General features: G+C 43.6%; 1 protein-coding gene and 1 non-coding gene across 2 annotated transcripts in view; one reads left to right on the forward strand and one right to left on the reverse strand.

Annotated features, from left to right (window-relative positions):
• LOC139689665 (capon-like protein) overlaps nucleotides 1–25,656 on the forward strand; it is a 653,345-nt gene that overhangs the window by 327,412 nt on the left and 300,277 nt on the right. The window lies entirely within an intron of this gene.
• Nucleotides 9,844–9,916, reverse strand: TRNAA-AGC (transfer RNA alanine (anticodon AGC)). The gene has a single exon. It is a non-coding gene; the product is annotated as a tRNA-Ala (tRNA).

Here is a 25,656-nt window from a genome sequence, read left to right on the forward strand (position 1 = left end):
GGATTAGAATAGATTAGGATCTTGTATGTAATCTCTGCTCCAAGTTTTAACCTCTACAATCTGTCAGAGATGAACTCGTAAATCCAGAAAACCCCCCACTTACTCGTATACGCATCCTGTACATCATGCCCTCTAGGAGTGAAGCACTATGTGCTAGAACACTAGCTTCAATGTCGTGGATTTTGGACTAACATAACCAGTTAATTAGCGAATGACTGGTTATGTTAGGCCAATGCAAGTCCATGCCACGAGCTGGTAATTGAAACTATTTACCTCAAGTTTATTCATCATATTTTCCCATTTTGTGTTTTCCAGGTGAGTTTTCGTTCGCTACTGCACTTGTCAGAGTGCAAGGCAAGGCTGTTCATCAACTGTTGTGCGATTCGGGTGGAGAGGACGGTGAAAGTTGGTAGGTCGGTTCTTCGCTTACATTATTCTTTATATTTGATATTTCGTTTTTTAATATTTTTTCTGTCAACCAAGTGTATTATCAGAATCTAATTTTACTCTTAGAAAAGGGCGCAAATAAGTTATTTTTTGTGGGAAAGGATTCCTCCGACCCTTAAAATAACCACGAAACCGTTGGGGAAAACTCCATTTGGCTCCATGGGGAAAACGGTCATTTGGATATTAATCATATTGATTTTTACAAATAAATATCACCAATGTGTAAGCTGAATGTGTTTTGTGGATCAGGACTTGGAACTCAACCGTTATCACAGCAATTAGCCCGAAAATTAATTTCCATTTAAGAAGGTAGGCTGAAAACTAATGCACACAAGCTCGTAGACCACAAACAAAATGACCTTCAGAAGCACTCTTGGTGGCCTGTGGAAGTAACATTCCCCATCAACACGCATGCGCAGGTTTGAGGTCGTTAAATTCATCCAGTGTATTTTGAGAAGCGGAAGTATGGAGTTCTAGTGCTATGTCAACGCGAGTTAAACAGCGTGCTGTTATCGAATATTTAACAGCTGAAAAAGTGACTCCTACAGAGATTAATCGTCGTTTAAAAGCTGTTTATGGTGACGATGCTGCTGATAGGTCTACCGTATATCAATGGGTAGTAAAATTTCGTGGTTCCGAGCCTGGAAAAGCCATAATTGTCGATGAAACACGCAGCAGTCCGATCACTGCCACAGATGATGAACATCGCAAACCAGTCGTATATTTGATTCAAAAGGACCGGCGAATCACTAAAAAGCTTATCGCAGACCATATTGGTATATCCAAGGAACGTGTCGGCTGTACCGTAAAATCTGTGCACAATGGGTACCACGCCGTCTCTCAGTCGAGAACAAACAAAACCCTCCTTATTCCCCCGAGCTTTGCGATTTTTATTTCTTTCCTTAACTCAAAAGACACCTCAAGGGTAATCATTACAACTCGGACGATGAGGTGAAGGCAACTATCAAGTCCTGAATTCGACAAAAGTCGGAAGAGTTTCTCCAGAGAAGACGGAATAATGTTCGTGCATGTACACGAAGCCCCTTATGCATCCATTAAGTCCTCCAGCCGAAGGTGTCAAGGCATAAAAGCCATTCATGCATAAATATGCATGAAATAAGGGAAGTTAGAGCTTAACGAGCGTGCTAAGCCTCATGCGGAGTGGGAAATTCAAGAAATAACAGGGTATTGTGAATAATAGGGCCAGTTTATAATTCCCTGCGTACTAACTGCGGTTTCCCACGGATATCTGATCGTGATGGAAATCACAAGATTCGAGTGAAGCTGTGGGGACAGGGACAAAGGCGTCGCCCGGAGTCGACTATAGAAACCTCCGGTCAGTAGCCGAGTGAGTACTCTTCCCACTTGGCTGAAATTTTTGCAGAAATAGAGAATTCATGTATGATGAAAACCAGTCATTGTTTTTTTCCTAAATTGTAATTACGAAGGCTGTCCAGAAAGTAACCTCCGTTTTCGTGTAGCGTGAGAATTAGTGGAAGAGAGAGAGCCGAATGGTCGCGCACGCAGTAGGTCAGTTCTCCTCGAGCTGCAGTGGTTGGAAGGTCTCTCCCCTTGTCGCTGTTTTATGCTATAGCAAGTCAAAATGAACAATACCATTGAAATTTCCGCCAAATGAGAAGTTCGTTCAGCCATAAGGTTTTTACTGATAAAATAACTTCAAAGACGCTGACATTCATCATTGGGGAATTCGTGCTCTCTCTGGACCAAATGGCAATGAGTGACAATGAGAGTTGTGCGTCTCTGTTGTCGTTCGTTGAAGAGAGAACGGACAGATGTCCATAATGATGATTGATAGAAGTGGCCGCCCCCATTTGTGGTGAACATAATGAATTGCACCTGCAAATTGATGAAAAAGTTCGTGAAAACCGACGTTTTACGACATGTTAAATGTTTAGAAAGTTTTCCACAGATTTCCGCGACTGTGTTGCATGACAACAAGACCGATAGTCAGGCTACTAAATGTTTTGTGCTCGTCTCGACGAGGAACTTCAAGAGATGCAGTGTCATCGGTTGGCTGCGATCTCTAGGGGCAGAATTTTATGCTGAAGGAATTCGTAAACTACTCGTAGTTCAGAGAGATGGCAAGTGTTTATTGACATATAGTTGGCATGCATGTATAAAAATAGTAGGGATATTATGTAGTTTTGAGATTAAATAAACAAATTTTCTGTAACTATTTCAGTGTATTTTTCATAACATACCGGAGTTTACTTTCTGGACCGTCGTACATTGTTGAAAGAAACACGAATCTAAGGAGATGAGAAGTTGCAATCAACTCCTTCTGGTCCTGCTGAGGCGAGAATGACTGCGGAGGTGCGTGATAGTTAAACAATACGTATTTCAGTTTGAATTATGATCTTCCCTCCTATTCATTTAATCAACTTTTGCAGTACCTGTGTCCAAGGACTCGAGGATATATAAAATTTACTGCAAACGAATTAGGAAATAAGGGCACATCCATTGTCCGGAGGAGGAGTCCTGTGGAATGGAACGTTTCTGTCCGCGGCTGTCCGGGCGTAAGGGTCTGTGTCTTGTCGTGCCCCCCCCTCCAGTCCACCAACACAACAATCACCAAGGCCCCAAGGTCAATTTGATAGATGAGGTCAATCCCCTATGCTCATATTCTGAGCCGCCTCATATGGCGCGTGGAATTCGCGCATTAGCAGGGCAATAAACGGCGGAAGGGGGGGGGGGGAAGGGGAGGTGTCGTTCCACCTGCACTCCTCGGAAAGCGCTGCCATCTGGACAATCGGCCTGCTACGGTAGGATGTGGGGCCCGGATGAACGAGGGTCGAGCCCTCCTTGAACCAGCACCACTCGGTTACCACGCAGCACACACGCTTTCTACACGTAAAAAAGATCCAAAGTAAAACAATTCGAATGAGAGAGTAGAAGTGAGCACTCACAAGAAGGAGTCCGCGCGGTTTGTTCTGAGTACATCTTTCTGCGAATTTCCTCAAATCTTCTTGAAGACTTTTCATCAAGACTTTTTCAAAGTTACAGAACACTCGAGTTTATCAGTGACATCGGGGGAGTTATTATCTACATCTACACATCTGCACAATACCTCGCAAGTTGCTGCAAGGGCGTGTGGCGGGGGGTGTCAGGTCACCAACCGTGTTACCTCTGCAAAAATATTAGTTTGATCATGCATTCGAAAATAATGTAATCAAACGAAATAAGGTACTTACACGCTAGAATATTCGAAAGCGGGATTCGTATCGTCAAATCGTGCTGTAAAACTGTTAAATAGACGGTTCATTAAATAAACAAAATAGCATGCAGGATGTCAAGTAAGATCTGGTGCTTTCCCGGCGTATTTGCTTGATGAAGTTTTCTCGGGTCTACCACCGGGTCAGGGGTTCCATGTTGGCCGACGTTTCGATGCCCGACTCGTGCATCGAAACGTCGGCCAATATGGAACCCCTGACCCGGTGGAAGACCCGAGGAAACTTCATCAATGCAGGATATCGACCAATTATATACTCTACCAATTCTAATTATCTCCCCGAAGTAGATAAGATACGGCGTTCGTTTAGGTGTATACTTGTATATGCTTATGTACGTTTATATTTTCAAATATTCATTCATATTTATTTATATATCCTGCAAGACACCGCTACGGTGTGTGGCAGGGGGTGAATACACATAAGAATAGTTTTACCCGAACATGACCCTACCGCGGTCGGGAAAAGGCTATTCTGTTCCCTTATCGATCTTGGAAAAAATAACATCTTAAATCTACCTGTTCTATGCCTAATCTCTCTAATTTTACTGGCATGATCTCGCCTACCTTAGTACGATAGAGGTAATAATACATTTTCAACATCACTTCTGAAGAAACATCCTTCCAATTTATGCAAGAGCTTTAATCTGTAATGTAACCTTCGCTCCATTAAGTGATTTACAATCTAGCTCCTCTAATATTTTGGATACGCTACTGAGTTTATCACAACAACGTTTTACGAATATAGTCCCTCTACGCTGCACGGGATCCAATTCGGCAATTAATCCAACATCGTGAGGATCCCATTTACTAGCAGTATATTCTCAATGAGGCCTAACCGACGGCAGATAACATTTCACTTATATTTTAGTAAGAGTGCATTTTTATTAATAAATGGCCGGTGTTATAACGCCCCCACCATACGCTAATGACCTTCTACTATAAAATGGACGTGCGACTAATAGTCACCGCCCCTAAAGTCAGGGATTGTGACACACCGCTGCAGGCAGCAGACGGCCTCAGGCCTTCCCCACAGACTGAAAGAGTGACGAGGGATATTGTATGACGTCGCCTGGATGCCAAGTGCTGAATTAGATCGTGAGCCATGAAGGGCTAGATTTGCAAAATGATGCTGCAATAAACCTATAAACGTATCTTGAACATTAGAGGAACAAGACTTGGAGTCGCTCCCGGAGCTAAAGTTAAATTTTAGATTAATAAACTTCGTGTATAAATTACAATCACTTATTTTTTCTGAGTGTATCAACATGCGAGATGTTTTCAGAAAAAAATCTCTGTATTCATTGTTTATACTTTGTATGTTGGCAGCAGCCGCCTCTAAGGTTAGACGTGTTTTTATGAGCTCGGCGATTTTCGTTTGTTAAAAGAAATGGATCAAAAAATGCGCATAAAATTTTGCGAAAAAAATTAAATAAAGTGTAACAAAGTGTGCGAAATTTTAAACAAAGGCCTAAATGGTGAGTCTGCTATGAGCAAAACAAGAGTTTTACGCGTGGTATTATAAGCGTTTCCAAGGTGGCCGTGAAGGCGTTGAAGATGACGAACGCCCCAGCGCATCAACAACCGATGAAAACGTGGAAAAAGTGGAAGAAATGGCTATGAATGATCGCCGAATCACAATCAGAGAGGTCGCTGATGATGTTGGCATATTAAATTGGCTCATGTCTTGAAATATTTTCGAATGTTTTGGGTATGAAACACTTGGCAGCAAAATTTGTTCCGAAATTGTTGAATGTTGAACAAAAACAGCGTCGAATGGAAGTTGGTTGCTCAGGAGTCACTAAGTGAAGTAAAAGACGATGCAGAATAACTGACACGTGTTATAACAGGTGACGAAGGGTACGTGCATTTAAATCATGGCGTAGAAAACCTTTTTACAGAAGGGTCAATTAAAGAAAAATAATAACATGCATTGAAGAAACATGCAAGATATCGACTAATATATATATATATATATATATATATATGTATATATGTATATATATATATATATATATATATATATATATATATATATATATATAAACACAGATGTAGATTTTTAGAATATAGAGACACGAAGGAAGGACACTCACAATTTGTTATTTGACGTTTCGACAGCTCGGCTGTCGTCTGCAGAATATATATATATATATATATTTCGAGGAAAAACATTTTAAATTTATCCGTTCTAAAAATGCCGACCCCGGTGGCGGCGGGGTAACGTCCTCGTCTGCCATTCCAAGGGTCGCGGGTTCGATTCCCGCCTGGGTGAGTTTCCCTCCATCTAGGGCTTGGGTGTTTGTTAATGTGACCATTGTTATCGTTGTTAACAGTTCGATGTAAAGGCCAAAATGCGCTGTTTTCGGACTAGTACTGATTAAATAAATAAATAAAATAAATGGATCTCCCTGATTTTACGCACGCGATCTGATCTACCATAGTAAGTGGAGGCTTGTAAGATGTCTTTAGCGTCCTCAGATAAGTAACCTGCCTCAAATTTACGCCGTAAATTTAACCTGTGCCCACGGTCAACTAGTTTCCCACATCCCAATTCTTCCCTTCCAATAGTGTCGAGAATGTGTCCTTGGTTAATATTGCTCCTATTTTTCGTCCGTAAATGACGAGACTGGGTTTATTTTCTCGTCATTCTCTTTTTATTCGATTGGCCTGAAAAGTGTATCTTCTGAGTGTCAATTTTATTGCCATTAAGGCTTTCTGCAAAATTTTCCTGGCAATTGCAAAATGTCATCGATAACTCCGCAAAACTAGGAAGTCTCTTTAGGAACATCCGCATGCCTGATTGGAAGTAGTCTCGGTTCTCCAAATTGTTGGATAGATGTTGATTTGCATTTGTAGGTGCATGTGTACGTCAGTTGATAGTGTTCGTCTTTTTGCATGCGTGTAAGTTATAATGCTTTTTTGCATGAATTTGTTGATTTTGCATGTGGTTTTTTTTTTCTTTTACGGATGGTGACCTAACATCCTCCCACCGCGACACGCCCTTGCGGCGGCTTATGTAGAGTAAGTTGTTGAAGAGCGAATGCCTTGAAGAAATTTCGGAAGATGTTTTGGTTTTATTCTGTTTACGGGCCGTGACCTAACACCCCCCGCCACAAGCCCTTGCGGTGGCTGGTTGGATATTATGCAGATGTAGAAAGGGTGACATTTGCAAATGGAAAGTAAAAAAGGATGGGTGTCGCTATACGTTGGTTAGGCTCGACTTTGAATGTACGTCGGTTGCACAGCGCCCTGCTCACTGTGAATCACCTAATTTCGCAATGAAACGAGTTTCGAAGGAAAACTGCTCGTTTACTGAAGAATCGTCGTTGAATTTATTCAACTGGTTTTTAGCAACGGAGGAGTTAGGTGTAAAAATGTAAATGGAACTAATATTCATTGTAACTTCATTTCATCCTCTCAAATTGGATTTCAGCTCGCAAATTCCGTTTTTAATTGTATTTCCGGGCTGTGAGAGTAATGATATTTTGTGAGAACGAGAATTTCGAAATAATTTTTGATATTTTGTCAAGAGTTTTTAATTTCCTAAGATGATGAATAAATGTTTACAGCCTGCTTTGAATGCAGTGGTAGCCATCCGCAGGAAAGTGAATGTGAATGGAAGGGAAGCCGATATTTGGACTCGATGGCTTCACATGCATCCCGTGGTCCAAGTTTACATACTGGCCTCTGCGCATGCGGAAAGAGAGCGAGGTCGCAGGTCGTCCTCTGCCCCCGCCCCCTCTCTCCGACCCCTCCTCCCGTCGACCCCCTCTCGCAAGGACGACCAAGGTCTCCTGTCTCGTGGCAGCATTGCGGCAACGGACGTAAACGCATCCGCTATCTCCATCTCACTCGACTGAGAGGCGGAACGGGCGAAATAATACTCGTCACTCACTCAGCCTGGCATAACTCTCGAGAGAAAACAGTCGGCAATCTGCGCAGGGCTGCGTCTAAAGAAACTCGGCTTCGACGAACGAACGGTGGGGAGATGTTCAAATGAGACGTTTGCTACAAGCAGCCTTTTTGGTTTTAATGGTGAGGCGGCTTACTCGGGTCATTTACGCCTCAAATTTGATTTCTCAAGTGCAAAAAAAGGCGGAAAAAAGTCTAAAATTGCTGCATATCCTAACAGTATCTCTGTTTGTTATAAATATATAATATAATCGAATTTGCGTAGTTTCAGCCGTGATCTGGTGGATTTCGAGCATAAAAATGAACAAACCATAGCACTTATCGAGTAAATATTTATTTAAACCACGACCGGTTTCGGTGCACTACGTTGTCTTCAGGGGAAAACTGCAGTCGTGTGCTGACTTGCATGTGCCTATTTGAGCGGAGGAGGAGAGAGGGGGGAAATGCGGAAGGGAGAGGGAGGGGAAGGGAGGGAGGGGATAGGGAATGTGGCTGGGACGGAAGGAGAAGGGGATGGGGTAAGGGTTGGCAGAGATCGCGAAATACATTCGCTTTTGTGTTCAATGTCTTTGCCGTTGTATTTGATGTTTTAATTCGCTATCTTCTGTCTTATATTATTGTTCAAAGTCTGATGTAAATGCCGAAGTGCTGGTTCCGGACTGATGCGTAATAATAAAAAAATTAAATAAAATACGCCCGTCATTCGTTCTTCCGTTGGTAGTTTAGAGGGGAGGCGACCGACAGCTGATGTCATTTGCGCGATTAGGGATGGAGAGGAAAGGATGCAAAGAATGGAGGGAAACCCGGCGTCGGCATTAACCTGCTCTAAACGAAAGGCGCCAAGGGGTCCGCAGCTTAACGTCCCGTCCGACGGACGGCGTACTCTTTCAAAGTGCTCTCCACAAAGCACCTGAATTAGGGACCGGGACACCACCGAAAAAAAATCTGCCACCGCCGGGATTCGACCAACGCCTCGTAGGGTGGGAAACCAGCACGTTAGACACGGCATCGTGTCGATCCCCCCTTTTAAATTTGAAAGAATTGAGTTTCTTAGCGTGGAGTTAATTTTTCTTAATCTGTTCACCGTGCACATCATCACGAAGACGAAGTGTTACGAATCTTGGTTCATGATCGGAATTTGTGTTTTTCAACTCTTTCGGATGTGGTGACAATGAGCCCTCCGCATTGTTTTATTGACCGGACGAATTCCGAGACCTTGCTGCCCACGAAGGGAAGAATTTTGTGAAAAAAATTGAAGAAGGGATGTGTTTAGGAATTATCCCTTCGAATTGTTTGGAAGTCTTGAAAGGAAAAAACTGACAGTGGACTCAAAAATTGACAATATATAATGGGCAATATATAATAAATGTTGTTCCTGTCTTCGGTCATCAAATAGGTGAACTTTGGGAATGGTGTAATATGCGTAGCAAATTTTTCAATGGCGAATGTATCTAGGGGCCCAGTGGGGATAATCACATATGAGTATTGATGAGTGATTTAATATTTGTCCCGAATTGAAAACATCTGCGCTAAACTCGTCCCTGACGTCTTGCGAACGGGCAACCGAGACCAGAGTCGAGTGTCTCCTTGCAAAGACCTTCTGCAACGACATCGCAACGATTCCCCAACCCCCTTAGAGTCCCGGATAGACACCAGCAGACTATTACCTATTCCGTATAAAAGAGAAATCCACCATCCATCATAGGACACCACCTCCATTCGACCCTAAGTGCTGTCAAAGAAGCTGGCACGCGTGCCCTTAAGTACCTTCCGAAATCATCGATAAATATTTGTTGGTAAAATACATTTCAAATGGAATGGCAATGACCCCCAACGATCCCCAGCGCTTCAATCCATGTACCTGGTGCCGTGTGTTCTTTTTCACGCGAAGTGACGAAGTTTATTGATTCGCAGTAACGCATTAGATTTGTTTTTTTTTCATTAGGTGTGCAAACTTTGGTGAAATGAACGATCTATTATTATTTGATAGGGTCCGTAGATTAGGTGCGCCGATGACGGATGCCCGAGACGACCAACCACACGATAGCCAGGCAGCATGCATCGAGACATATTTCACGGTGAAAATGTTACAACCAGTGGCGAAATAAGGTTCCCAATTGATTGGAGAGAGTCGCAAACCTGCTGCAAGGGAAACAAGCAAATCAGGGATACAACGCGAAGATTCTGGAACAGTGCAGGAAAAATGAAGTTAAAAAAAATAGTTGAAAAAAATCTGGAGGCGCCGGGTATCGATCCCGGTACCTCTCACATGCTAAGCGAGCGCTCTACCATCTGAGCTACGCCCCCAGTTGTAAAGTAATCGTCTCGATCTCAAAATATAATTTCAGAATGTGGAGTGGCCACTCCATTGACTTGGTGTTGGAAAGTAGGTCTCCGAGGCGAGCGCGAAACTCCCTCTGGGAGTGGGTGAACCCACCGCGAAATTCGAATCCCACTTCTCACGAGAATGCTGGATCACTTATCACTCCTGGAAATTTCTGATGCGAAAGATCTGCGCTAAACTCGTCCCGAAGGTTTTGACGGACGGCCAAAAGACCAGAGTCGAGAGTGCCTGATGTCGAAGACATTCTGCAACGTCATCAAGCTGATATTATTAATTAGCCGTCTCGATGCAATGAAGAGGTTTGTAGAAGTACACGCCCATTGAGCCGTCATCGTCAGCGCAAAGTGGAGGGTGTGGCGGAGTTTGAGCGACCACTCCATCATACCTCTCTTCCCAGAGGCTCTCGAAAGTTCAAACATTCTCATCTCTTAGAAACGGAGAGAGAGGAAGTTTGTTTAAACGGTCGGAATGGTGTCTTTTAAACGGAACTCGAGAGGCAGGGTGGGTAATTCTCCGCTTTTCCTCGAAAAGGGATGTCGATTGATTATTTTTACCCAGAGCTTTGGAGGAATGGTTGCCATTGCATTTTTTCCAAGTCGGCTGGATTGTTACCTAAAACAATAATGCATCACCGGACTGAAGGATTGCTATTATTGAGACAGTGAAATGATAATTGTACGGGCAATGCTGTGGTTTACTGCTAATTTTACTGACTAAAAATTGAACTCGTCAACTAGACATAGTAAAATTTTAAGAAACTGTAGGAGGTGCCGCGACAGTAACTTTCAACGGAGTCATCCGCTAAAGATTACGTATGCTTGTGTCATTGTACGTACGGTATTTTTGCGCAGCATCTTGTTCTTTTAAACCCATTAAAATGTCTGGGTGTCAGAAGACGCCTCCGTAGGTTAACTGAATGAATCACTCGGCCGTTCAACGAGGAACCCAGGTTCAACTCCCAGTCCAGACGAAATATTTCTTTAAAATCTGATATTGTTAATTATAGGCGTAGTAAATTATAAAAATCGGGAATATCGGAACAAATGAAGCAAATTAGTATTGACTGGAAAATTTTAAAAGCTATACTATAAGTGTATTTGGATATAATATATGAATTTTCAATAGTTCCTTGACACAATAACCTCTTCAGGAATCAACATTGCGTATTGTTGTTTCCCCAGCGTCCTCGGAATTTTAATTCCTGAAATTGCCCCGGTGAAGTGGTTAATGAACCTGTTATTCTCAATAAGGTCCTGTTTCCCTAATCTTTGATATTTTTCTTATCGCAGAAGAATTTCACCAAGCCCTGGGGTTTCAATTACATTTTGCCCAAATTAGCATTTTGAAAGATAAGTAATTAAATTATTCGAACCGAAAATTCAAACGAAAGTATTCATTTGAGTTAAGGTCCATCATACTACTGTAATTGTAAATGATGGAAATTTAGGCATCCGGAAACTACTTTATCCTGAATTACGTCTACGCATAAGTTAAGCCGCCCATTCCCATGATGCTGAGGCCGAAGAATACTGGATCTGGCGCAGGGAAACTTAGAAGCGCAACTCTCTCGTGCATTCCGCGACATTATTCCGGACGTCGGTTAACAGAGGAAAGGAAACAAAAGAAGTGTTAGCGGCGGCAATGGGATTTACTCATTGGAGTGCCGCGGCGGACGGTGGGATCCGTAGGAAACGCTGAGTCGGCTTAAGCAGGGAAAGGCTTAGCCATGAAAATTCAACGCTTCCGTAGAAAGACCAGGAATAATCAAGTGGCGAAGTCGGAATGCTTTGGAGTGCAGGATTTCGACTATTTTTGCTAATGAATACCGCGTTGAGGTAAAATACTTCACCTTAAAGGCATTTCAAAGGTCACTCTTTAAGATTAATTCATTAAAATAATCCCGCAGAAATTTTTACTTTACTAATAATGTTGAAAATTACACGAGAAACGTGCGAATTTGACCGAATGAAAACTCAAAAAGAGTTCTGGACGTAGCACACAAGCCACTTAAAAAAAACTCCCGGGGTTGCAATAGAAGCCGCCGTTATTAATTAATGGGAGAAAAAACATTTTAAATTCGGAAATAGTCATATAGCGAGGGAAGGTTAATTCTCTTTTGGGCGCAGGGGCGAGAGAATATGAATGGGTCTCATTAGCGAGCGAGGGATAGCTATGGCGGAGAGGTACAGGGTATTTGGAGGATGAGAGTGCATTCAGGAGTGCAACTGAAACGTTTATAAAGTCCCCTTTGCGAGCACCGAAAGAAGGAAAAGGGCATTTCGTGAATCGCGCAATGAATTCGCGATGAGGGGTCCAGGAGGGGAAAATTGAGGAGAGAACTGCTGCAAAGGAGAAGAGATGTTTAGAACGTGAGTGGAGTTGGAAACAAATCGGTAATAGGCGGCTCAGTGCAGAGTCGAGGAATAATATCAAAGTTTCGAATCTTCGAGCCGATGGCAGCAGCATTGGAAGAAGCGCAGGCCACTCTCTGTCGGCCTATACACTGCATGCATATAAAGCAAATTTATCGTTACCTTTATTATTAGAATGCCATGCTTTAGTGCTTACAATGTTTGACCCTGTGGAAATTGCCTATTATTTATTTTGCATTAGTCCGAAAACAACTCTTCGACCTTTTACATCGGACTTTAAACTTTGATGTAACGATTTCACAATTACATACACCAAAACCGTAGGTAGAGGAAAAACCACTTAGGTGGGAATCGAACCCGCGACCTAAGGGTTGGCAGACGTGGACGTTTCCCTGCCGCCACCGGGGCCGGCGATTTCGCATTTCTTTGCTAATTAACGTAAAACTCCGTCCCTTCGGTACAATATGCAGCGAGCATTTTTGGCTCTTTCAAGTAAGCATGTACATATAGTATATCTACACAATACCCCGCAAGCCACCGCTAGGGCGTGTGGCGGGGGGTGTTAGGTCACCACCCGTAAAAGAGAGTATAACCGCATGCAGAACCAACAAATTCATGCAAATTTACATGAATTTATTTTTATTAAATTAAATTATTTATTTAATTTATTGTATATATTAATGCGAAAACCATTCTAATTTACACTTATGCAAATAAAATATACTATCACCTAACATACACATCCACCTACGAATAGACCTTATATCTACGAAACGTCTAATCATGTCCTTACTTGTAAATGGAATGTCTCTAATATTTCTATGGTGACTATGGTGTCTCTCTATTATGATTCCTGAGTATCCGGGGAAAGAACGAGTACTTGTATGTATATGTACTGAAATCTTTCTTATCCTTTCCTTGTCGTCTGATCTACCTGTACCTAAACATTAGGATGCATACGGGGAAAAGTGGAAAAGGTACCACGGCGAACGTAAAGACTGGATTACCTTAGATGGGAGGGGTCCTTGGGGACTCGAATACTCAGGGCCAAAATGAACTCATTTCATGAATTTCGTCGCATAGGAAATAATCCATTCACACGAAGCGTTGGTAGGACGAGGAATCGGGCAAAAAATAGAGAGAAACCTCCGCGAACAGTCGCAAGGAGTCGTTTATGTTAACATACGAGCCTTGCTTTGGTTTACCTTGAATTTTCGGATAAAAGGAATTTATTTCTCTTTTTTTGCTTTCCCGTTGACTCGTCTTCCACCAGTTCCGAGGTCTTACGATCTCATTCTTAATGGTAGCACGGATTTCTTATTGCTCTTGCTGCATCCGGTGAAAATTTATGAATGAGTCAGAGACACATCTATTCTCTAAAGTACTATAAAAAAGCGAATTTACGAGATTGAGTTATTTTAGGATTTCCTCTTTGAGATTATGAATGAAAGAGTTTAATGCGTGCCGGACGGGTTAGTCAAGTGGCCATCGCGCTCGGCTTTCCAACCTGAAGGTCCTGAAGGGTGAATGGTTCGAGTCCCGGTCGTGGGTGCCGTGGCCACTGTGGCGGTGGTCCGGCCTGGGGGGAGGGGGGGTGTGGAGAAGCGAAGAGCGGCTTATCGGGATCGCACGAACCACCGGAGGCGAGGGAGGGCGGGAATACGTGCGTGCGCCCCGCGACTATTTAGCCCCGAAATAAATAATTCAAGCGCCCCGTCATGCGCGCCTGTAACTCATCTCCGTGGACATCTCCGGATAATTATCTAATTATTGAGCACGTAATCCATCCACGCGGAACTAAACGTCATAAAGGAGGATGCCGACATTCCATTCCCTCGGCCAAATGTTTACGTGCCCGCCATCGCTGATGCACTGATTTATATCGGGAAGGACATCGTTCATGTGCTGAAGCGAGCCAAAAGTGACGAAAAGGAAGTCCGACACTTAACGTCCATCCACTGACGCATTCGCCAATGCGAATCACATATCGTGAATGCGGCGTCCTTCGGCACTACCGTCGTGATTGTGTGAATTATACTCTCAAACTATGTCACGCCTGACATACAAGGACAATTCAGTAGTACGTAATTAGGACAAGAGACGATGCCTGTCCAAGAAAGGGTGCTCATAAAAGTTTCATTTGCATAATTTATTATCCAAAATTTTAAATTTATGCCACATAGTATAGCAAAATGTATAATCTATATTTAGTACAAATGACATTGATTTGAAACTAGAAAAGCGATAGCAGTTTTATGTTGAAACATATGCATTACACGCTTGTTAGTTAAATTGTAGATACGGAAGAGGGGTGGCAGTAGTTATTAGGGGAGGCGACCGACAGCTGAGGTCATTAGGGATGGGTGGGAAAGGATGAAGGGTGGAGAGAAACCTGGCGTCGGCATTAAGGAGGGATTTCAATGGATGGAGAGGGAGCGGAATCAAAGGAGGGTTGCTTTCAGCGTCGGGTGACAGGTTTTATCTTGTGAGGCGATGCTAAGAAATGAGGTGGTGTTAGGTTTGTGCCCTTGCAAAACATTAACGGTAATTTACTCGCATTTGTTTAAAAAAAACTTGATGTGATAACTTGAAATCTATTTTTACGAGTACTAGAATTCTTTTGACTACCGACTCTCGATCGCATTCGCACATCAATATGTCCGGCATCGCTCGCGAAAGTTTCGCCGTCGGGGTGAGCTCCGAATGTCGGTGGTCGAATGGGGCCAAGTCGGTCGACGGAGGCAGCAGTGAGGAAGTGGTGAGTTCGAAGCAGTTGCCATCCCCTGCACCCCGATTCATCCCCTTGCCAATCCAGACACTCGGAAGTCTAGTAGCTAGACTGGGCGCTTCCTTTGCTGAGTTACTGAAACTCATCGAGCTGGATTTGACTCAGATCTGTTGACATTTTTATGTACCGCCCATCACTATGAGTATATTCGTCTCTGTCGAAACAGTTACTGACATATTCGCAGGCTTCCCCTCATAAGCCATATGTGCGCTAAGGCGTATGCCTCACTTTGGATGAAAGAGCATTACCGATGTTCCTCTTCTCTGAAATTCTTCCTTTCTCGTTGAATTGCGATGAAATACGAGATGTACTAATGCCTTGGCGTGTGCCCTAAATTTCACTCTGATCCTTATTTGTGGAAGTTGAGAGTCGCGCGCCCGTCCCGTGTTCTTCCATTTCCCTCTGCTCTTGGCGATTTGGCACCGACTGCGGATAGTTCTTTCCATTCGAATCCCCATTACCAACATCCAAATGATACCCCACATGCCGCCGCAAAGGCGTGTGGCGGGGGGTGTTAGGTCAACACCACCCGTCGTATTTGTTCGACCTTAACTTCGGAGTCGCTCACTTATTCTCTTTAGGTAAATGTTTGCCGATATTAATCTTTCGGCCTTTCACTTTACGACGCCGGGAAGAGCTGGTCGTGTGGTCCGTCCACTTCCTCTCCCGACCTCCGCAACCCTCGGTCGCAGTCCCCTTGGGTCTCCATTCAAATTAGAGTTGATTGTGGAGACAAGGCCATTTTACGAGTAATTTTGTTTGATTTAAAACCCAAGCCAATCACATCCAAAACTTACGGAAATTTTTTTAATTGATGTTATCTTTCAGGATTCTGGAATATTTCGATAGTACACGGTTAGTTAAGCGAGAATCCCTATGAAGGCCGTATTTCTCCAGACATCAATGTGGTCGCCGGGGTAGGTTGTCGTCATCGTGCATAGCCCGTGGCTCTTTCTTACGGGCGACTCCCGTTTGAAACTACGCGTAAGGGACGGGGTCCGTTTCGCTTGCTTCGTCCTCTCCCCCCCACCCATTTCCCTCTCTCATTCGTATTCATGCGCGCACCCCTTCGTGGTACTCTTTGCTGTACAGTCAAAACAATCCCTCTTCAGCATCCACGCACGCACTCCCGCTTGTCATTTGTCCCTTGGTGAACACTCCGGCGGCCGAGGGGAGTGCTATTCGCGAGGCTCATGGCCACGAATCCCCCTCCCCTTCCCACTCCCCCCTTACTTCCTCCCCGCCCACCCAAAACCCACCCACGCCCTCCGATTGGCGAGCCCAACAAAGGCGCGGGCGTTCCTCTGGCGAATATTTCAAGTCAATAATATTACTCGCCAGTATAACCGCTTAGAAATACGTATTCCGACGTTTCGATCGGATGTAGGCATTCATTTTAAGTGAGGTAATGACGCCATCTATATGCGCGGCAGCGGCAACACGATGTTATTAAAGAGATGCTCTGTCTTAACTTACATCCGTCAAGTCAGTGGCATTTTTAAGTTGAATTTTGGTTGGTGAAATATGTTGGCATCAGATTTTTCTTGGTAACCAATACCCTTGCCATAACCCTATTGCAGTTACCTATCCGGATAGGTGAGGTATAAATAAGATTAAGTTATCATTTGTTCTGCTATTTTTTCCTCCCTGCCCTGTTTGTTTTTTGTCGTTTCAATGGATTTGAGTGGACTGGCTGAACAGATGCGCGAGAGAGAGAATAGTAAATGGTTTGGAAAGAGGGTGTGGATCGAGAAAATCTTCGAAGAAGGTTATCAGAGAGTCTTAATTAGACCATGAATATTAAGAGGCGGGATCGGGATGGACGGTGACCGCGGGGGACTTCAAATATAGGAATTTACATCTGCATCTGCAAAATACTCCGTAAGATGCCGCAAGGGCGTGTGGTGGGGGGTGCTAGGTCTCCACCCTTAAACTACAATAAAACCACATGCAAAACCAAATTATGTTACTTCGACACAAATATTAAGTTTGTTCATGAACTTGAAAAACCTCAATCCTCCGAAAGAAAGTACTTAATTGCAACAATACTTGACAACAGGATACGTACATTCAAATCATATTGTAGAATTATTGAAAAGATGGGTCTATTAAATAAAAAGGATAGCATGCAGGAGGAAACATGCGAAATATCGACAAATATATACACTACCGATTCTAATTGTCTCCTACGTGATTGCTGTCGGGACTATTATGATTTCTAATGGTTCGAGAAAAAAACGACATTTTAAATCCATCCGCTGTGCAATGATTCTCCCTGATTTTACTTTGGTGATCTGATCTACCATAATGAGTGGGGGTCTGTAATATGTCTTGAACGTACTCCGATAAGTAACCTGTCTCAAATTTACGTAGTAAATTTAGCCTGTATTTAAGCCTACGCTCAACTGGTGCCTCCCATCCTAATTCTTCCAATGGTGTCGTGACACTGCTACCTTGTTCATAACAACTTTTTGCAAACCTAGCCGCTCTTCGTTGCACTCGATCTAGGAAAATCACGAAGAAGAGGTAATGTCTAAATGTATGAGAATCGCAGAATATCGATTATTGGGCTGCATTACTTAAATTTAGTTTCATCGACCCCATAGTGAATGACATGAATAATAATTGGCGTATACATGTATCCACCCTATCAGCCGATTCTGGAGTCTCTAAACAATGCCTGGTGGACTACGCTCTGCCACCGGGCGACAGAAATAAAGAGTTGAAATAGATACAGAAGAGGTATAAAAACAATGGATTTTCATTTGTGCTTACATCCGCATTAACTCTGTTAATAATCACTCCTTCCAAGAAATTAGACATTTCTAAAATGCGACGCGTAGGAACGGTAAAATTTGTCCATGGGAGACAAACTCCAGCGAACAAATAGACCAGCGTAACATACGAGGTCTGTCCAAAAAGTATCGCGACTTTTGTGTTTTTTCAAAAATTATTTATTTATTCATGAATATCTATTTTGTGTTCCCTTCAAAGTAATCCCCGTCAGATATTATACACTTGTGCCAACATTTTTACCAATCCTCGTAGCACTTCAAAAAATCATTTTTTGTGATCTTGTACAGCTCCTCCTTCGATGCAGTCTCTATCTCGTCTTTTGTATTGTAGCGTGGTCCTTTCATGGGACTCTTCAGTTTCGGGAACAAGAATAAGTCACTGGGGGCCAGATCTGGGGAATACGGTGGCTGCGGCATCATTAGTGTGTTGTTTTTGTCCAAAATTTCGCGCACAAGTAACGATTTGTGAGCAGGGGCGTTGTCATGGAACAAAAGCCAATTTTTGTTCTTCCACAAATCCGGGCGTTTGTGGCGGATTGCTTCGCGCAAATTGAGCATAACTTCCAGGTAATATCCCTTATTTGCCATTCTACTCTGTGGCAAGAACTCATGATGCACCACGTGGGCCCCTGCAATCGAAGAACACTGTAAGAAAAACTTTCACATTCGACCGAACCTGGCGCGCTTTTTCCGGTCTTGGCTCGTGCTGCAGCTTCCATTGGGATGTTTGATCTTCAGTTTCCACGCTATAACCATAAACCCATAATTCGTCACCAATTATGACCCTCTGGAGCAAATTTTGGTCGTCGCGGACAGAGTCCAACACCTCATTAGCAATGTTAATGCGTTGCTGTTTTTAGTCGAAATTGAGCAATTTTGGCAATCGAGCACATGCTTGTAGACCACAAACAAAATGACCTTCAGAGGCTCTTCGGGTGGAATGTGGAAGTAACATTCCCCCTCAACACGCATGCGCAAGCTTAAGGTCGTTTCATTCATCCAGTGATTTTGGAGAAGCGTAAGTAAGTACTGAGACGTGTTCTAGTGCTATGTCAACGCGAGTTAAACAGCGTGCTGTTATCGAATTTTTAAGCGGTTAAAAAGTGGCTCCTGCTGAGATTCATCCTCGTTTAGGGTGAGGATGCTGTTGATCACTGTTTATGGTGACGATACCGTAAATGGATGGGTGGTAAAATTTCGTGGTTGCGAGCCAGGAAAAGCCATGATTGATGATGAAACACGCAGCGGACGTCCGATCGCCGCCACAGACTCGTCGCAGATTTGATTCAAAATGATCGGCGCATCACTCAAAGGCGTTACCATACGCAAACCATATTGGAATATCCGAGGAACGTGTCAGCTTCACTATTGGACAATTGGGATACCATATAATCTGTGCCCGAGGGGGACCACGCCGTCTCGCAGATGAGAACAAACAAAAGCTTCCTCATTCCCCCGATCTTGCGCCTTACGAGATTTATTTTTTTTTCCAACTAAAGAGACACCTCAAGGGTAATCACTACACCTCGGACGATGAGGTGAAGGCAAACCTTCGGTAACAGAACGCTGTTTAACTCGCGTTGACATAGCACTAGAACACGTCTCCATGCTTACGCTTCTCAAAATTCACTGGATGAATGTGACGACCTCATACCTGCGCATGCGTGTTGAGGGGAATGTTACTTCCACATTCCACCCGAAGAGCCTCTGAAGGTAATGTTTTTGTGGTCTACAAGCATGTGTGAATTCTGTTTCAGCCTACCCTCGTATAAATGTAATTTATTGTCATTTTTCCGGGATTAAATGGAATGGCGAAGATAAACGGCAGTCTCAATTTCCTCGCCGGAGCCATATATTCAGGCGACTCGCGACCGCTGCATTCGAGGAAGAATCGACGAGTGAAATACGAGGCGATTGAGTCGTTGATCGCACTTCATCCATTTGGGACGGCGGTCGGCGATTGCATATGTTTCCCGCTTGTGAAATTCGTGCTAAAACCTCTTGGTAATTGCCCCTCGTGGTTTGCGTGTAGCGAGCTTATATATGTAGAGACGGCGCTTGTTTCGGTGCGGGATTGGAGAGGGTGGGCGATTGGTCGGTAGGGGAGGGGGCGATGCACGTTAAACCACAGAGTGAATCATGGGACGTCGTCCGCGGGGCATCGGAAAAATAATCGAGTCGTCTCTTGTTGAAAGCGAAATAGCGGGTCGTCATGTCAAAACCGGCAGTTATGTCGGTTTGCGTGAAATTTATGTCGATCGAAAAGACGAGGGCACTCGAGTGTTTCATGGCGGATGGGTTATTCGTGCGGACCTAACGAGTTAATTCGTCATCGGCTCCCTTCCCCCAAACGGTCGACTCGGAGGGATATGCGCAGGGGCGACCCTGGTCGAAGGGACGCAGTTTCGCCAGAAATGAGAAAATGATAGGGTGGAGTCGCATCTGATTTCGTGAATCATACTAATTGCTCATCAATCAAGATTTGGAAGTATGCCCTCCTGGTCCGGCTCTCTTTGGACGAGAAATCTTACGAACCGAAGTACATAGGGCGTGTAAAAAGTATCAAGAAAGGATTCTTCAAAAATAGATTTCTTTCAGATATTGCTGCAATGCCTCAGAATTCTTCAAAGTACATGCTTTGAACGTCGACACACTTCTGCTAACGGCTGTTTCACGACTCGAAGGGTCCCTGTTCGGCGGAAGGTCCGTAAGGGTACTCGTGCAAGCTTGCTTGACGGCATTTAAGGTCCCATGGTGGTGTCCTTTGATGGATGGTGGATTTCCCTTTTATAGGGGAGAGGAAATTGTCTGCTTGTGCCAATTCGGGACTGTACGGGGGTTGGGAAATCGTCGCGATGCCATTGCAGCAGGTATAAGCAGGCGGACAAGCACTCGACTTTGCTCTTGGCAGTCCGTCAAGACCTTCGGGATGAGTTTAGCGCAGATCTCTCGTTTCGCCAAATTTTCAGTGATAATGATGTGCACTGTCATCTTATCAATGCCAATAATGCGATCTGGATCATGGTAATACTTAACTAAAAGTCTGAATTCAACACTTAACGCCCAAGTCAGGAAAAATTGTTATCGATACTTCTTATACACATCCTATAGTTTCGGCATGGAATTACGTTATGATTACCGGAGCCTACGCTCCGAAAATACTTGCATAACAGGATAAATCAATAACAGTATGTATATATATATATTTGTTTATTTATACATATATATATATATATATATATATATATATATATATATATATATATATATATATATATATACAAATATATAAAAAACACAGATGTAGATTTTTAGAATATAGAGACACAAAAAAAGGACACTCACAATTTGTTATTTTACGTTTCGACAGCACGGATGTCGTCTTCAGAATGGCGTTCTCGGGGAAGAGCGGAGAGGATGTGCGGGGGAGAGGTGGGGGAAGGAGAGGTAAAGGGACCAATAGGAAATGAACAAGGGGGTGGGGGGATATGTAGGCAGCCAATTGATGCATTCAGTGGGCTTGGTTCAGCCCGGGCGGTTTGAATGATTGGGCCACCCAGATATGCGCCATCTCGCGGGTTCTCACTTCTATTATACTCGCAGATTTGGGAAGGATTTCAATAACCGAAACAGAGAAGCAGTCGTCAAAAGATTGGTTGTGGGAAGCGGTGTGAGTAGGGATGGGGTAATTAAGAAAGGTGGGAGATTTGGTGGAATATCGGTGGTTATTCATGCGGAGGGAAAGTGCGGTCGTGCATTCGCCCACGTAGAAGGCAGGGCAGAAGTTACAGGAGAGGCGATATATAATATTTTTTGAGGTACAGGTGGCGAGTGGTTGGGAGTTGGTACTGAGTGAGGGGGAGGGTCTTAAAAGATGACAGCATTTGCAGCGTGGGCGGTTGCATGGTGCGGATAGGGGCGGGGGAGAGACGGGGGTGCTTGAAGTTGGATTTGTGGACTTAAAGATGTCTCGCAGGTTCGACGGGCGTTTAAATGAAACAGAGGGACAGTGTGGGAACAAAAGTGATGTGGACTGAGTGTTATTGATAATTGGGAAGAGGTCACGGATTAGATGTTTAATTTTGTGTGTTCCGGGGAAGAAAGTGGTGATAAGATTAGGGCATTTTGGGCGGTTTGGTTTGGGGAGGGGAGTGTATTGTGTTGACGGTTTGAGGATTTTACTGTTTAGCAGTTTTTCGGGGTACCCACATATTCTGAGGGATTCATGCAGCTGGTCCAAGTATTTCTGTTGGGAGGGGGTGTTATTGCAGAGACGGAAGCCACGGATAGAGAGTGAGAATGGGATGGAGCGCTTTGTGTGAGGAGGATGGCAGCTGTCGAAATGAAGATATTGTTGCTTATTGGTTGGTTTAATGTGGACTGAAGTGTGAAACGTATTGTTTTGGAGGTGAATATCGATATCTAGGAAGGTAATATTCGAGTCGGATATAGAAGAAGTGAATGATACTGAGGAGGAGGAGTTGAGAGAGGAAATGAAAGAGGATAAAGTTTCGCGTCCGTGGGACCAAAGGAGGAAAATATCATGGATATAGCGGGCCCAGAAAAGTGGTTTTAGGGTTTGTTGTTGCAGAAAATCGTGTTCTAGTTTACCCATAAAAAGATTGGCGTATGCAGGAGCCATACGCGTGCCCATTGCAGTGCCTTTTATTTGTAAATATATTTTGTCATTGAATTGAAAGGCATTTCTGGTAAGAACGATTTGGCTTAATTCGAGGAGGAAATCTGTGGATGGGGTGTGTGGTGTGGATCGTAGGGAGAGGTAATGTTTCAGGGCTTCTAAGCCTTCTTTGTGGGGAATGGAGGTGTACAGAGATGTGACGTCTATCGTGGCCATGAGAATGGTTACCATTGATACCAGCGATGGATGGAAGGGGAAGGTGGGGAGAGAATTCCGAAGGGACGGGTTTGGAGGGGCAGCGTTAGAAGGGTGGGGAAAATGTAGAAGGTGATGGGGTGGAAGGGGGATGAAAATATTTTCGGAGCAGTGCAATAAATGCCTTATATTGACTCCTGGCCAATTCCAGGACCCCAAGAGCCAGGTGAAAGATTGCTCTAATGTTTTCAGTCTCAGTGGAGTATCCATCATAGCATACCTCCCACCCTCTGATCCTCGGGTTCGATTCCCGGGCAAGGCACTCTGGGCACCTTCAGCTCCACCAAAGCTGAAGTGATTTTTCGGGTACCAGGTCTTCCTGTGGAACCATAATCGGCACAGGGAAAGCAACTGGCCCCCCCTACCCTGATGTGTGAATTTTCACACGCCGTATAAGGCTTAGTACTGGGTGATCTCTACCATCACCTACTAAACCGACCTTCGGGTCGGTTTAGTAGGTGATGTATATATGTATATATATATATATATATATATATATATATATATATATATATATATATATATATATATATATATAGTGTGATAAATTCCCACAGCTTCCCGGGAGCGGATGCGGACTCAGACCACAATTTAGTTGTTATGAAATGTAGCGTACGTTTCAAAAAGATAAGGCAGGGGCGGCGAGTTAGAAAATGGAATTTAGAAGTATTAAATGGGTTGAAAAGGAAGGAATACAAACAGGCGGTAGAGAAAATCATGGAGGATGGTAAAGGGCTTAGTACTATCGAAGAAAAATGGGAAATGATCAAGAAAGGGTTGTCTAAAGCCGCAAAAGACACTATCGGAACCGTTAACGCTAAAAGGACTAGGAAACCATGGATCACGGATGAGATGATTACAAAGATGGATGAGCGGCGAAAATGGAAGAATTTCAATACAGAATTAGGCAAAATGAAGTACAAAGAATTAAACAATAAATTGAGGCGGGCAACAAATAAAGCCAAAGAAGCATGGTGGAAGACGCAGTGCGAGAATATGGAAAGTCTGCAGAGGAAGGGTGAAATCGGTGCGCTGTACAGCAAAGTTAAATCGTTATCGGGAAGTAAGAAAGGAAGAGCTATGCTAACAGTTAGAGATATGGCGGGTAAGGTAATATTTGACGCAGGAAAGATCCAAGAGAGATGGGAGGAATATATAGAAGAACTGTATGGTAAAGAACTCAGACCAACAAAGTTAGACATTGAAAAAGAAAATGACGTAGAGGAGGACAGCTTAGGTCCAGGCATACTAGACCATGAGATAGAAAGGGCATTAAGGGAGATGAAACTAAATAAGGACGTGGGGGTAGAAAACATTCCCGTGGAACTTTTAAAATGCTTTGGAAAATGTGGGAGGAGGAGGCTATATGGGCTGATCCGTAGTATTTATGAGGAGGGAATCTGGCCGGAAGACTTAGTGAGATCAGTTTTAGTTCCTATTCCGAAAAAGGTAAAGGCCACGTCATGTGAGGACTATAGGACAATTAGTTTGATATCCCACGCAGCTAAAGTTGTTCTCAGGATCATAAACAAAAGGGTAGAGAGTAGGGCAAATGATTACTTAGGGGATGATCAGTTTGGGTTAAGGAAGGGGAGAGGTACGCGTGATGCCATTGCAGTAATGAGATTATTAATCGAGAGGAATATAGAACACAACCAGGAGGTATTTGCCTGTTTCGTAGATTTCGAAAAAGCGTTTGATAGAGTGAATTGGGAAAAACTAATGAGTATTCTACAGAAAATAGGAATAGATTGGAGGGAAAGGAGGCTAATCCGCAACCTGTACATGTCTCAGACTGCTCAGGTGCGGGTGGGAAACGGGGAGTCAGGATGGGCAGTGCTAGGAAGGGGTGTAAGGCAGGGTTGCCCATTATCACCGTTGCTGTTCAACCCGTATGCAGAGCAAATGATCAAAGAGGCATGGGAAGAACTGGAGGTAGGAATGAAAGTGGGCGGGGAATTCGTAAAATCAGTTAGGTTTCCTGATGACCAAGCTTTAGTTTGTCAGTCAGCCAAGGGGCTGCAAGCATTGCTGAGTGAATTGGAAATTCAGTGCGACAGGTATGGGATGAGAATCAATATTTATAAAACAAAGGTTATGCGATTTTCTAGAAAGAAAAAGGCCAAGCTTATCATTAAAATAGGAGGGCAAAAACTAGAGCAGGTAGAACAGTTTACGTATCTCGGTAGTGTTTTGGACCAACGTGGTCAAAATAGTAGGGAGGTAAGGAGAAGAATTGCGCTAGGCAAAGAGGCTTTCACAAGGAGGAGGGAGTTGATGACCGGGACTTTGAGTAAGGATGTTAAGAAAAGACTCGTAAAAACTTTGATATGGAGCGGAAACGTGGTCATTGAAGCAGGAGGATAGACGTAGATTGGAGGCTTTTGAAATGTGGGTGTGGAGAAGAATGGAGAAGGTGAAATGGACAGAGAAGAAAACAAATGAGGAAGTACTTGGTATGGTGGGCGAAGAGAGGGGTTTGTTGGGAGTAATCCTATGGAGGCAGGAAAAGTGGATGAAGGGTGTGTTGACCGGCAGTGGGATGTTGAAGACTGTGATAGAGGGTAAAATGTTGGGCAAGAGAGGAAAGGGAAGGAACAGGATAGGGATGTTGGACGGGATGAAGGGAGGAAGAAAGTACTCTGAGATGAAGAGGGACCTGATATAGAGTAGGATGATGGATTTTGTGTTTTGTTAGGAGTAATAAAATATTTGTTTGGTAGTTGTGTCCATCCAAAAACCTACCTTAACCGGTAGATTGCCTTAAAAAAATGTATATATATATAACTTCTTTCGAAGATCCTTGGGCAGGAAGTTTTTCCCCTAATTCCGTTGAAGGGTCAATGCGAGAACT

Source organism: Hetaerina americana, unplaced genomic scaffold, assembly GCF_022747635.1.
Source record: "Hetaerina americana unplaced genomic scaffold, ioHetAmer1.1.p SCAF_27, whole genome shotgun sequence".
Taxonomy (NCBI): domain Eukaryota; kingdom Metazoa; phylum Arthropoda; class Insecta; order Odonata; family Calopterygidae; genus Hetaerina; species Hetaerina americana.